Consider the following 9,720-nt stretch of genomic DNA (forward strand, 5'->3'; position numbering starts at 1 on the left):
TATGTACATATTTATATATGTGTATATACATGTATATATACACATATATAATATACACACACACACACACACACATATATACACACACACACACACACACACACATATATACAAAATATTTGTAGATATTTTAATATAAGTCCTATGGAATTAGGATATCGTATTCAAGGTAGGTGCTGCTCAAGTATTTGAAATGGTTTTTTTTGTTAAATTTTTGTTTATACCCTCAATAATATACTTAATTTAATAATATGCTTTTTTCAGATAGTACCAAGATAAAAGTCAGCTTAGCCCTGGTCCCAATTGTTACAGAATCTGAACTTTACTAGGATCTGACTAAGGTTTACCACAGTTAAAAAACATACCTAGGTAAGCTGCTTCAAAATTTGAGGACCTAATAACAAACTTCGGCTGTCTGTATTAGCCAAGTACTCTTTACCCCTTAAACACAATTTAATTGTTTTTGACTTGGTATCTTTTAATTTGCCATTCCCTATTCCTCTTCCTTCCTCCTCTATTCCCTTCCTCATTCAAACACTTCCAAGTCTGCATCCTCCAGGAATCCTTCCATGATCAGATTTCATCTGACTTCTCAATGCCTTCCCCTAAACACATATTTAATTTTAAATATATTCTTTTTACTTGTTAATCTATAGAAGCATTCTTTGTTGTTTGATGAGTGTATGCAGCCTTGCCAGCTAATGTAGAAGGTCCCTAGAGCTAAGATAGAAATAATTAGAGATAACTCTTTGGTTTCTTTTGTATTGCTCCCATAACACCAGGCACAATATTCAATAAACTGGGCTTTTGGAATCCCCTTGAAATTCACTCTCCCTGCTACTCCCCAATAACATGAGGTAGCATGGAAGTCATTATTCTCAGGAAATACTGAAGAAGCATTTGGGAGAGATACACCAGAGAAGGATACATTTTTCAGACCTAATGTTCATTGTCATAGCAACTGAATCATCCTTCTCATCTGCTTCATCCTCCTCATCCATCACATTGGCATACTGGGCCAACAGAATAGTTTTCCATTGCTTCTCCTCTTCTGACACCATTTTGGACTTCACCACAATCTGCACCTGCTTCTCGACAAGTGTGGCAATGTCTTGCACCTCATCTTCTTTTTCCTCTTTGGTGACAACATTCTTGGTTTCCGACCACCACTTGACAATCTCCCTGCAGATACCAAGGAATGAGTCTTCTTCCAGGAAGGCAGCCAGGATGCCCTGTGGAGCACCCAGCCTCTCCTTCCCATTGTCCTCTTGCAGGATGCCCCAGATATAGGCACCACACATGGCCCAAGCCACCCCGAGCACCTCCAGCCGCCAGTTCAGCCATGGCCTAAAGCCTCTGTCACCTTCACCCGAGGCCATGGCTCTGCTGGGTGCTGCAATCTTAGGGCTGGGGTCCTCCCCACCCTGTAATCTCCTTCTAACCAGTTTTACTGTCTGAGGTCTGAGAGCTTCGGAAGCAACTGCTACTGTGGCTGGGGCTGCGCTAGATTATGCTCCACTCCCACCCAAGTGTGACAAACCTTTCCTGCTTACCCTGTAAGTTGTCTTTGGTGTCTGTGGGCTGAGAGGTCTTGAAACTGCCACTGCTGCCAGGGATTCAGTTGCTCCAAGGCCTGCTCTGGGCTTGTTGAAGTCCAGTCTGTGATGGTGTGACCTGAGCTAGATTGCACTTTTCTCTCACACTGGTGCAACAAACCCTTCCTGTCAACCTTCCAAATTGACTTGCCCTGGAAATTTGTTTCACTTTGTCTTTTTGTGGGTTCCGTTGCTCTAGAATCTTAGAATAATTTTTAAAGGTATTTGAAGGTGTTTGGGAGAGAGCCAAAGCAAAAAAAAGAAAACTACAGACCAATATCATTACTAAATATGCATTCAAAAAATTTAAATAAAATTCTATGAAATATTCTAATGCAATTTATCCAATAATTTATTGATTTTTAACTTGGATTAATATCAGGGATGAAACCAACATAATAGATCTTGTTACAAACAAAAACATACAAAATCATTGTTTATCTCAATAGATGCAGAAAACACCTTTAACAAAATTCAACACTGATTTCTGTTAAAAATCCCTACAAACCATAAGCATAGAGGAATTTTTTTATGTTGTTGAAAATATGTATCCAAAATCAAAACCAAGTATCATATGCAGTGGGGATCTACTAATTTTCCCCAAAAAAAGTGCCCTCTCTTCCTGATATTATTTGATTTGATTCTAGAAATACTAGCAATAAGAGAAGAAAAATCTATTAACAGCATTAAGATAAGTGAAGAAAAGAAAAAATTATTTATGTTTGCTTGTACTGAGGGGGTTTACTTATAAAATTCTAAAGAATAAACAAAGAAACAAAATGAGACAATAGGTTTGGCAAAGTTTCAGGCTACAATATAAATTCACAAAAAATCAAAAGTATTTTAAAATCATACCTAAAAAAAATTCCAAGAAACACTAATAGACACAGAAATCCCATTCAAAATATCTGTAAATTGAACAAAATCTGGGGGATAAATCTATCAAACCACAAATGATACATGGATTTATTTAATGACAAAGGGCTCCACAAAGAAATAAAGAGTAATTTAAATCACTCTAAGAATATTCAATGCTCATGTGTGGGCCATGTCAATGCAATGAAAATAACAATAGTGTAAAAATTAATTTTCTTTTTAAATGTTATACCAATAAAATTACCAAAGAGAACCTTTATAGAACTGGTAAAATAATAAAATTAATTTGGAGGAATAAACTCTCTAGGTCAATAGAGATAATGAAAATAAAAAAAATGAATAAGAGCATCATTTCCAGACCTCAAACTATACTGTAAAGCAATAATTATTAAAAAAAAAATTGAACTGATTAAAAAATAGAAAAAAATGTATTAATGTAATTGCCTAGACAAAAGAGAGTCAAGAATAATGTAAATACTTAGCTAAACATGAAAAAATAAATAACTTGGAAATTTCTCAAAAGGCACATGAAAGAATGCTTCATATCATAAATAAGAAAAATACAAATAAAAACATGAGGCTTTACATCACATCTAGCATATTGGCAAAGATGACTAAAGACTGGCATAATCATTGTTGGATGGGTTACAGAAGGGGGCACAGTAATGGACCATTGACAAAGCTGTGAATTCATATAATCATTCTTGAAAACAACTTCAGAATTATGAAAATAAAGTGGCTAAAATGTTCATACCTTTTAAACTGAAGAGCTCATTGGTAGGCATTACCTCCAAGGTGGTAATTGATGAAAAGAAATGCTCCATATATATCAATATACTTTAGCAGCATTTTTATGGTAGCAAAGAATTGAAAATAAAGTAGAAACTCATGATTGGAAAATAAATTGTGTTAAGTAAACATAAGGAAACATCATTGTGTTGTAAGAAACCACAAACATTATAAATACAGGGAAGCATGAAACGATTTACAGAAACTGATGCAAAATAAAGTGAGCAGAGACATGGAAACAAGAACACAATTATGTCTAAAATGAAAATAGAACAAACAAAAACCACAAAACAATTGAAAATTACTTTAAAACAAATTAAAGAATCAGCTTTGCCAGCCCCAAAGAAAAGATATGAGAACACTACTCTCCCCATCCTTTGCAAATGTAAAGCTTCTATGAATGTGGAACATTAAGTATAACATAAGAATCTTTTTAAAATTATTTATGAGTTTGGGGGAATTTTTTATCTTCTTTCCCTTTTTCATTTACACTTTTTTATTATAAGGGAAGTCCTTATAGGAGGGAGAAAGATAAGTTATGTGGAATAAACTTAAGTGATGTAAAGACAAAAGAATATCTATTTAAAATAAAGTGAGAAGGTAGAAAGAATATTAATCAAAAACTCAGTTATGTAGAGGTAGTTATATTTTTCTAAATAAGGCAAAGTTGCCAACAGGACACAAAAAGTAATTAAAATATAGATTAGAATGAAGAGAGACTTAAGTAAGGGGATTTTAGTTAGAAGATTATTGCAATATTCCAGGGGACAGGTGATGAGGGTCTGAGCTAGAGTGGAAACCTCATGAGTGGAGAGAAGATGATATAAATGGGATATTATAAATGTAGAAATAACAAGATTTTATGCCATATAAGCTGTATGGAGTCTTAAATAGAGACTTCTGAAACAGAAAGATTTTGGGTATAATACAACAAATTCTGTTTTGGACATGTTGATTTTAAAATGGTGAAATCCATGTCTGAAAGATGTGTAAGAGGCAGCTGGTAGTATGTGACTCTGCTCAGGAAAGAGACAAGTGCTAGATGTGTATTTCTGAGAATCATTTGAATAAAGAAGACAATGTAATCCATGTGAGCTCATGACATCAACAAATGAGATAGTATAGAATCGATTGAAAAGAAATAGGGCTCAAGACAAACTCTTGGGGCTGGGTGTAACATGAGTGAAGTTTCAGCAAAGAGGACTAAGAAGAAATAGTAGAACTAGGAGGAGAACCAGCATAGAGCAACATTGTGAAAAAAAATGAAGAAGAGAAGGTATCTAGAGGGTAATAATATGCCAAATGCTTCAGAGATCAATATCAAGAAATGTACTTTACATTTGACAATTTAGAGTCTATTGGTGGAGAATTCAGTTTTAGTTGAATGATGAGGTTAGAAGCCAAATAGGTGAGGTCTTAGAATCAAGTAAGAGAAGAGGAAGTGGAGGCATTAAGCCTAGACAACTTTCTCAAAGAGCTTGTGTATAAAGGGCAGAAGAGATATAGAAGAATAGTTAGGTAAGATATTAGAATCACAAGAAGATTTTTAAGTATGAGGGAAATATATACACACATGTATTATATATGTATACATACATACATACATACATACACATATACATCTGAGACCAGAGTGAAAAAGGAAATAGTAGAAGTTATTTGAGTGATACGAGATGAGGGAGAGAGGAGAAGAGAGAGTTTTCTGCAAATCCTTTCAAATTTTTTTAGTATAGCATGTAACAAGATCCTCACTATTGGGAAGGAGGTGAGGGAAGATGGGAAATTGGCATGAAAAGGTGAAGAATAATGACGTTTGGAATGGCCAATGTAGTGAGTAGAATGGAGACTCAAAATAAAAGAGAATATTTGTCTTGCTAAGGTCCCAGTTGATGTACATTTCTAGTGCACCCAGTCAAAATTGTTTCCTTGTTTCCTCTTCTGTTTATCAATATAGCAATAGAGGAAAAAAATCAGATTGTGGGAATAATATAAAGTTAGGGTTTAGTAAAGCATAAATCAGTGATGATAGGACAAGGGGGCAAGGGATTCAAGAAAAGAGGGTACCATAGGGTTGATACACCATGGGGTTGAGTTAGGGAAGAGAGGAGAGTTGTAGCCCATGCAGAGATGATGGCCTGTGTGAGAATGGAGAAGAGGAAAAAATGGAAGTCACAGTAAGGACAAAAATTAGAGTTAGAGGTGATGATACATAGGGAAAGATGGAATCCCAAAAGATAATGATCAAAGTAATATCAGAGTTTGAGAATAGGTAAATATAAAATTTGTGTGTGCTAGTGAGATCAAGAATATGATCATCTCTATTCATAGTTAAGGCAGGAGTAGGTCATGGGAATTAAAATAGATGAAGAACTAGGAAGTTGTGTTATTTGTGGGAATATCATTATGTATGTTGAAGTCACCTAATATGAAAGCAGGAGAAGGGGAAGAAAGACCATGAGCCACCTCCTCCAGGTAACTGGTGAACATCTTCTATATCTCTCAAGGAGAACTCTCTCTCCCTCTCCCTCTCTTTCCCTCTCTCTCTCTCTCTCTAGCTGTCTCTCTCTGTCTCTCTCTCTTTGAACTTTTTGTGATATTTTGCTTAGTCCATTCCTTTGTATTTATCACAATCTTCTGGAATGCTTTGGTTGGGCTCCTTTCCTTCGAACTAGTTAAATTCTATATAAATGAATATAAGCTGCAATGCAAAATTACATCTCCTGCAAAACTAAACCTATTCACCAATTAAAAAAAAAAGTCGATGTCTAACAAAAGGGAATATTTTTTTTCATTACTTCAAAAAAAACCCCTGAAAACCCTAGTTTAACAGGTAGTTTTATTTGCAAACAACTGAAACAACAGAAAAAGAGGAAAGGCAAATACATAAATTTATATATAGAAAATGTTAAATAATGAAGTCAATTTTCTATTTACAGGTTTGCTTTTATAAGTTCTTTAGCTTTTCAGAAGGTATTTTTCTATTCCATTTTGTGATTTCTTGGGACTGTGGAATAATCTTGTCACTCAGATTTCATTGATGTTTGAAGAACTTTTCTTGGCCATTTAAATCTTTTAAAGATATTCATTGAAACTGACAAATTTTTACTGATATGCATTATGTATATATAATATATACATGTATATCTACATCAACATAGATGTAGATACAGTAATTGTCTTGGGATTTGAAGCCCGTTTTTTTTTTTTTTTAATAGCAGACATTTCTGGATGTTCAATATTTTGCTTTCTGTGTTCAGAAGCTCTGGACTGTTTTTCTTTCAAATTACATCCTAATTATGACATTCAGGCTTTTGGACTCATGTTCTTCTTGGAAACCTATGATCTTTCATTTATCTATGTGAATCCTGTCTTCAAGGTCAGTTGTTTTGTCTTCTTTAGAAATCATGTGTTCTTTAAATGCTATTGACTTTTACTTCTCTTCTACAAAAAAGTCACACTTTCATTTATGCATTTATTGTCTTTTTAAAAAAATTTTTTTTAAATATAAATTTATTTATTTTTAGTTTTCAACATTCACTTCCACAAGTTTTTGAGTTCCAAATATTTGCCCCATCTCATCCCTCCCCCCACCCCAAGATGGCATGCATTCTGACTATTGCTTCCCCTAGCCTGTCCTCTCTTCTATCTTTCCCCCCTTCTCTTATCCCCTTCCCTTCTATTTTCCCATAGGGCAGGATAGACTTCTATACCCCATCTCCTGTATTTCTTATTTCCCAGTAGCATGTGAAAATATTTTTTTAAACACACATTTTTAAAACTTTAGGTTTCAAATTTGCTCTCTTCCTCCCTCCCCACCCTCATTGAAAAGGCAAACAACTCAATATAGTTTATACATGTGCAGTTATGCAAAACACTTCCATAGTAGACATGTTGTGAAAAACTAACTCTATTTCACTTAATCCTATTCTGCCCTCCCATTTATTTTGTTTTATATTGTTTTCTGGTTTTTTTTGCTTAATCAATGGGGTTAAGTGACTTTCCCAGGGTCACACAGCTAGTAAGTGTCACGTGTCTGAGGCTGGATTTGAACTCAGGTCCTCCTGAATTCAGGGCCGGTGCTCTATCCACTGTGCCACCTAGCTGCCCTATGCCCTCCCATTTATTCTATTCTTTCTTTTGACCCTGTCCCTCCTCAGAAGTATTTCCTTCTGATTACCCCCTTTCCCAATCTGCCCTCCTCTCTATCATCCCCCTGCTTTCTTGTCCCCTTTCCCCCCCTATTTTCCTGTAGGGTAAGACAGATTTCCATACCCAATTGAATGCGTATGGTATTCCCTCCTTAAGCCAAATCCTATGAGAATAAAATTCACTCATTGCCTCTCTCCTTTACCTGCTTCCCCTCCACTGTAAGAGCTTTTCTTTGCTGTTTTTTTTGTGAGATAATTTACTCCATTCTGCCTCTCCCTTTCTTCTTCTCCAAGTATCATCCTCTCTCATCCCTTAATTTTATTCTCCAGATATGACCCCTTAATCTTCAACTCACCCTGTGCCATCTATCTATCTATCTATCTATCTATCTATCTATCTACCTATACATACATATAATTTTTTTCATCCAACTACCCTAATACTGACAAAGGTCTCATGAGTTATAAATATCATCTTTCCATGCAGGAATGTAAACAGTTCAATCTTAATAAGTCTCTTATGATTTCGCTTTCCTGTTTACCTCTTCATGTTCCGCTTGAGTCTTGTATTTGAAAGTCAAATTTTCTATTCAGCTCTGGTCTTTTCATCAAGAATGCTTGAAAGTCCTCTATTTCACTGAATGACCATTTTTTCCCCTGAAGGATTATACTCAGTTTTGCTGGGTAGGTGATTCTTGGTTGTAATCCTACCTCCTTTGCCCTCCAGAATATTATATTCCTTGCCCTGCGGTCCTTTAATGTAGAAGCTGCTAAATCTTGTGCTATCCTGATTGTGTTTCCACAATACCTGAATTGTTTCCTTCTGGCAGCTTGTAATATTTTCTCCTTGACCTGGGAACTCTGGAATTTGGCTACTATATTCCTAGGAGTTTTCCTTTGGGGATCTCTTTGAGGAGAAAGATCTGTGGATTCTTTCAATTTCTATTTTGCCCTCTGGTTCTACTATATCCAGGCAGTTTTCCTTGATAATTTCTTGAAAGATGATGTCTAGGCTCTTTTTTTTCACATGGCTTTCAGATAGTCCAATAATTTTTAAATTCTCTCTCCTGGATTATTTTCCAGGTCAGTTGTTTTTCCAATGAGATATTTCACATTGTTTTCTAATTTTTCATTCTTTTGGATTTGTTTTACAGTGTCTTGATTTCTCATAAAGTCACTAGCTTCCAATTGCTCTATTCTAATTTTTAAGGAAGTATTTTCTTCAGTAATCTTTTGGACTTCCTTTTCTATTTGGCCAATTTTTCTTCTTAGGGCATTTTTCTCCTCATTGGCTTTTTGGACCTCTTTTGCCATTTGGGTTAGGCTGTTTTTTAAGGTGTTATTTTCTTCAGTATTTTTTTGGGTCTCCTTTAGCAAGCTGTTGACTTGTTTTTCATGATTTTCTTGCATCATTCTCATTTCTCTTCCCAGTTTTTCCTCTACTTCCCTTACTTGCTTCTCAAAATCCCTTTTGAGCTCTTCCAAGGCCTGAGACTGATTCATATTTTTCTTGGAGGCTTTGGATGTAGGAGCTTTGACTTTGTTGTCTTCTTCTGCTTATATACTTCGATCTTTTTCACCAAAGTAAGATAATATAGTTTGACTCTTTTTGTGCTGCTTGATCATGATCCCAGACAATTACTTTAGTTTTAAACTCTTTGTTAAGGTAAGAGTCTGCTTCCAATGTGGAGAGTGTACTGTCCCAAGCTTCAGGGGTTTGTATAGCTGTTTTCAGAGGTACTTGTAGGGACCTGTAATTCTTCCGAGGTGATATGATAAGGAGCAAGGTGTTTACTCCTTTCCTGACCTGTGACCACAAGTACTGCTTTCTTTCCTGTAACTGTGAGGCATGGCTCCTCTCCACAGCCACTACAAGCTCCTCCACATCACCGCTCCTCCTCACCCCAGCACCACTGCCCAGAACTGTGACCTAGATCCAAACACGGGCAAAGCAAGAGATTCCTGCCTCAGCACTGGCAAAGAGATCCCTGCAATCCCTCTCTGATAAGCCACTGGACTGCCCCTCAGTCTGGGGGCCTGAAGCTCCAGAAGCAGCTGCCCCCTGCAGGGTCACGCTCTTGGGGAATGGAACTGAAACCCCACCTTCCTCTCTGACCACCCAGAAACAGACTTTCCCCACTGGCCTTCTAAGTTGTCTTTGGCATTCGTGGATTGAGGAGTCTGGAAACAGCCACAGCAGCCCATGATTCAGTACTCTGAGGCCTGCTCCAGGTTTGCTGGGGCCCGTGCCCCCACGCCGTGCTGCGCTGTGCTCCCAGCTTGGCAAGATACACCTTTCTGATCAATCTTCC

At 36.5% G+C, this 9,720-nt stretch overlaps 1 pseudogene; it reads right to left on the reverse strand.

The window, feature by feature from the left end:
- Nucleotides 1-878: 878 nt before the first annotated feature.
- Nucleotides 879-9,295, reverse strand: LOC110221396 (coiled-coil domain-containing protein 43 pseudogene; annotated as a pseudogene).
- Nucleotides 9,296-9,720: the final 425 nt, after the last annotated feature.

Source organism: Phascolarctos cinereus, unplaced genomic scaffold (genome assembly GCF_003287225.1).
Source record: "Phascolarctos cinereus isolate Bilbo 61053 unplaced genomic scaffold, phaCin_HiC Scaffold_4;HRSCAF=312, whole genome shotgun sequence".
NCBI lineage: Eukaryota > Metazoa > Chordata > Mammalia > Diprotodontia > Phascolarctidae > Phascolarctos > Phascolarctos cinereus.